Here is a 5973-nt window from a genome sequence, read left to right on the forward strand (position 1 = left end):
CTGATTTAACAGATGAAAGTGTTAAGAATGCATTCTATTAGTGACATCCATTAATCTTAAGTTAAAGTGTATATTTTGGCAGTTTATTTTCTCTGCTTTAAGTGAACAATTAGTTTAATCAAAGATGTTTGTGAAACAGTTTGATTTTTCTTAATGTCTGCTAAATTTACTTATAATAGACACACTCTTTGGCCAGAACCAAAACAGATATATTGTGTGGTTATTAATTTCCAGTTAGCACCATACAAAATTTTTGAGTTGGAATATTTTCTGCCAATATAGTTTTATTTTTTTTTTCAAGTGAAATAATGTGGGAATGTAACTGGCACACCCATCCAACGAATGTAGTTTTTCAGTGCCTGTCAACTTGAAGACAATGCTTCCCAGTGTCTCCTTCATGGGACTCCAGAGGAAGTTTAGCAAGATTAGGAGAGACACAATGTAACTACAGTATGCAAGTTGCTTTTTTTTTTCTCTCTCTCTTTTACACATTCTGTACACAATAGTGACATCTTCTGGTTGACTGGAATATTGATGTTTGGGCTAATGCTTTGAAACCGTGTCTTAACTCCTTTTCTGATCAAAACATGCTTTGCTTGCCTAAAGATACTATGTGAAATATCCCTGAATCAGTAGTAAATCACCTTTTAACAGATACCATCAAAATTCCAATTTAAGTTTTTTAGAATAAAACATAATAAAAGAACATACTTCTTTTTTTCAAAACAAATTTAAGCCAGATTAATTGATAAAATTAACTGACCTTAAAAATTCACTTGACACAATAAGCAAGTCTGGTTTTTAAGCATCTGCTATGGAAATTTCACTTTCTAGGAAAGTGAAATAAATAATAAAAAAGAGAAAATTTCACCAAGATGATATTTTCAAGTCATTTCTAGTGAGCAGTGAGAGAGATTTGGTGGTCTGGGAGAAGGAAGAGCCTAATGCTAGTGATATTCCTTTCCTCTCTGACTTTCTTCATAAAATTCTATCTATTCCTATGCAGAGCATTGTGGGCCCTGGGGATGCTTTAAGGGTGCTGTCCTTAGTGCTAAACTCTCATTTCACCTATGCAACCCTCTCCTAGTACGGTCAGCCAACCCAGAGCAGCACTGCATTCAGACTGGTTGTAGTGATTTCAGCCCCAGGTCCCAGAATAGCAATCTCTTCCATGAGGATTGAGCCAGGCACTGGTAGCTAAATATAAAATACTTATCTTATGATCCCTTTCCCCAGACTATAGGGGAAGGGTGACCTCAGTAATTTCAAGGTGATTTTCTTGAACCTCTCTTACTACAAAAGATGGAGGATATCACATATAGTTGTCATAAATCAATTAAGTATAATCAATACCAGAAAATTCTAACCAAGGACTAAAGCAAACTTAATTTCATATTAGAAATTATTTGTTAAAAAACAAGAGGAATATTTAAGAGAAATAGAATATTGTTCCATCAATCATTAATACAATGAAACAATGAGCATTATAAGTTCCCATCATGCACTTTTAAAAGATAATTTAATCTTATAAAAATATAATCTTGGCCAGGCGCAGTGGCTCACACCTGTAATTCTAGCACTTTGGGAGGTTGAGGCAGGCAGATCACCTGAGGTCAGGTGAGTTAGAGACCAGCCTGACCAACATGGAGAAACCCCATCTCTACGAAAAATAAAAAATTAGCCAGGCATGGTGGCTCATGCCTGTAATCCCAGCTACTTAGTAGGCTGAGGCAGGAGAATCACTTGAATCCGGGAGGCGGAGGTTGTGGTGAGCTGAGATCGCGACATTGCACTCCAGCCTGGGCAACAAGAGCGAAACTCCGTCTCAAAATATATCTATATTTTGATTATATATATATATATACACACACACACACAATCTTATAAAGAAAATATATGTCATTTAACTGGTTTAATAACAATAAACCAGAGAAGCTTATAATTAAAATTATACTAAATATATTTTTCCTATCATGTGGATCAGCTAGTATCTTTTAGTAATGACAGCTCTTTGCAATCTACTTATTGTGTGTCTAAATGGATATTTGTAAAGAACAAATCGTGAAGATTTTTAATATGAGAAAATATATTGAAGAGAGGAGGAGCACTGCTAGGAAAAACGTATATATATAAAATATGTATGTGTAAGAATATAGGCTACATTCTTTACATTTAGAAATTGAGGCATTTATGTTTTCTGAAATTGCAAATCAAATTGACTAAAGAAACAAACTATAAATAATTATCTTTTAAATAATGCATAAAGTATATGATTAATAAGGATTTACTATTGCCTTTAAAATTATATACTGAATATGTTTCTGAATTTATAAAAATTATTCACTCTTGAAAGTCATAGAGATAAAGGCTGAATACAGTAGCTCACACCTGTAATCTCAGCACTTTGGGAGGCCAAGGCAAGTGGATCGCTTGAGCTTTGGAGTTCAAGACCAGCCTGGGCAACATGGTGAAACCTGTCTCTACAAAAACCACAAAAATTAGTTGGGCATGGTAGCGTGCACCCGTAGTGCCAGCTACTTGGGAAGCTGAAGTGGGAGGATGGCCTGAGATTGGGAGGTTGAGACTACTGTGAGCCAAGATCGGGCCACGGTGCTCCAGCCTGGGTGACAGAATGAGACCCTGTCTTAAAAAAAACAAAACAACCAACCAAAACAAAACAACAACAACAAAAAAGTAATAGAGATCAGCAATTTATTCATTTCCTTGCCTAGTCTATAAAAGCAACACAAGTTGTTTCTGATATTGTTATTACATTATTACTCAGATTTCTAATCCCAGTTTTTAAAAAATGTCCTCAATGTAAAGAAATAAACCTCATAAAATAGCTGTGCCTACCATAGACATTTTTTCAAAAAGAAATTTTAAAGGTCCTCGAAGTTCATGGTAGTAAAATAAGCAAACTATAAACTTATGAGTCATTATCTGGTAGATAATAAAAATATCATTATGTTCCATGTAAGAAATGCAGATAATATAAGTTTTACTTTTAGGTAAATGTATGCAGTCAATTAGCAATTTTACTAAAAAAAAAAAAATAGGTAAATGAAATACTAATATTGACTTATTTTATAATTTATAAGAGTTGGAATTAATCAAAGCTACAACATTGAATTCACCTATACCATGATCTACCTAAACAATTGTATCAACCAAAATAACACTTAAATTATCTAATATCATAAAAACCAAAAATAATCAATTTATATGATTATCAAGAATGCCATTCTAAGATAGCTTCTATGCACTATGATTTGCAATAGCTGTTTCTCTCAAAAGATTAAGTTTATTTTCAAAATAAGAATTAATGCTAAATTTTAAAGATTTTTGTACTTTCTAAGTTCTTTGCAAAGTTTAACGTAGTTCCAACCAAAACCACAATGGTATTTTATTTAAACTTTATCACCTCTGGTTTTTTAAATAAATTAACTTTAAAAAATTAATAAACTTTCTGTATATGTGTAGTACTTTAGTAAATGTAAAACACATACTAAAGTACAGTACATATAAAATGAACAAATCACAGGTATATAATGGCTTTAACTATATATTTTAGCCTCAATATTTTAAGAATTTCATAACTCTTTTTCTTAGTTCTATTTTAAAGCAAAGATCATTTAATAGCATTGGCCTTGAGACAGTATATGCTACATGGAATTAATTTGAGGGATTTATTGAACCTTTGTGACCTAGTTTATTATAAAATTTTATAAATATCACATGTGTGCTGGGAAAGAATATTTCTCCCTCTCCTTGCTGGGTATAAATTTATATATAAGCAAAAGCATGCTAACTGTATTAATTTCTTGCTTACGCTCTTAGTATCAAATTCTGAGAGGAATATATTAAAATCTCTACCTATATTTGTTGTTGGTTTACTTATTTCTATAGTTCTGTCAGTTTTTGCTTTACTTACTAGATTATTGCCTGTGAATATGTTCACAACTATACAATATTTCTTTGTATATATGTCATGTATTTAATTCTTCAATATTTCAAGTTCAAAATTTAAGTGATCACAAGTCCTTTCATATCATAATTTCCAATCCTTGAATTTTCTATTTTAATCCTTTACCTGTTACACTTTCTTTAAAACATCATGTTTTGTTTCATTGCCCTTTTCTTTGATGTATTTTTTACAAATTGAAGGCTTGTGGCAACATTGCATCTAGTGAGTCTATCGGCATCATTTTTCCATAAGCATGTGCTCACTTCGTGTCTCTGTATCACAGTTTGATAATTCTCCCAATATTTCCAACTTTCCCTTTATTTTTATATTTGTGATGGGGACCTGTGATCAGTGATTTTTTCTGATGGAAAAATATATATTATATCTATTTAGAATTAGCCATCTGGGCTCAGTTTAGCTGATACCAATTTTATTGGCAACATCTGAAGCATCACAATCAGGAGTTAGCGGAATATCTGTGTCTTCTCTCCATCAGGCCTGACCACGGTGTGACCTCGGCCACATAAATGTCATAGATTCTTCGTAGCCTCTTTGATCTGGTGCTTGTTGGCTTTAACATCCACAATGAACACAAGTGTGTTGTTGTCCTCTACCTTCTTCATGGCAGACTCGGTGATAGGATGGAACTTGATGATGGCATAGGCGTGAAGCTTGTTTCTCCTGAGGGTGCTCTCCCAAGGATATTTAAGGCTGTCCCTGGAGCTTCAGTGTCTTGGGCCTCCAGAAGGTGAATGACATGCAGATCTTTGTGTGTGTGTGTGTCTGTGTGTGTGTGTGTGTGGTGGCGGATGCCTTTCAGCACTACCTTCTTGACCTCAAAAAGACTTTGCTTTGGCTTTGAGTTTAGGAAGAGAAGGAGCTTCCTTCTTCACCTTCTGTGCCATCTTGTGAAAAAGAGCCACTATTTGAGGTCACTATTGTAACTGTTTGGGGGAGTCAGAAAACATACTCATATAAGACAGCGAAGTTAATTGGTACTTTTTGTGTTCTGATTGCTTCACCTACCAACTATTCTAGTCTCTCTCCCTCTTTTCTGGCCTCCTTGCTTTGGCTCAAATAACAAACATGTATTTATCAGAGTTGTGGATGTGAGAAATCAAAGATCAAGGTCCCTGCAGAGCCCATATCTGGTGAGTAGCAGCTTCCTGGTTTGTGTCATCAAGCTGTATCCTCAGAGGGTGGTGAGCACAGAGAGAAGTCCATTCTTTGTCCCTCAGGTAAAGACATGGAGATGGTCACAGAAACCTCCCAGCTATTCTCCAGAAAATCTTAATGTTTTGGCTCAGAGGATGGAGCTTTCTATCAAGTTTCTTAAGCCATCTTCAACAATTTTAAAGAATACCAAAGTACCCTTTTCTTTCTCACTTCCATTTTTCCAGTTATTTATGGAGGTTTTATTTTCTATGTCATTATTATTCTTCCAGTCAGAGTTGAGAATGACAAATCAGCACTTTATTAGGCCATCATCCTAAACTGGAAGCTTAACATTTCCAATCATTAGTATCACAGAATCCAATTTTTAATCTTAGTTTGTAGGTTGCTATTCAACTAACCAGCTCTAACTCCCAGCTTAATGAAGAAACATCTGAATATTACGTCTCAATTTTTCAGTGATGTGATCATAACAGAATTACCCAATGTTGTAAAAACAAAAAATTAAGTTCAGTAACATCCCAGGCCTGGTTTTACAGTTAATTTTTTTTTTAATTATTAAGCCTGAAAGAAACAAGAAGTATCAAATAGTTTATGTCTAGAAAAGCAAATACACAAATTCTCTAAGATGTGCCAGAATTATACTTAAATGGTTAATTAGGTATTTTATAAGTACAATATATATTATTATTCATAAAAAAATCAGTGTTTTGTTGCCAAAAGTAAGGAAGTATTTCTTAAACTGTTGGCTTATTACAAAGGATTAAGGAATGAGCCATGGGTGTTATACAGAACAAACTTGTTTACATTCTCATACCATTTTTAAGAACTAG

This window comes from Mandrillus leucophaeus, unplaced genomic scaffold, assembly GCF_000951045.1.
Source record: "Mandrillus leucophaeus isolate KB7577 unplaced genomic scaffold, Mleu.le_1.0 Scaffold1670, whole genome shotgun sequence".
In the NCBI taxonomy this organism is placed as follows: Eukaryota; Metazoa; Chordata; class Mammalia; order Primates; family Cercopithecidae; genus Mandrillus; species Mandrillus leucophaeus.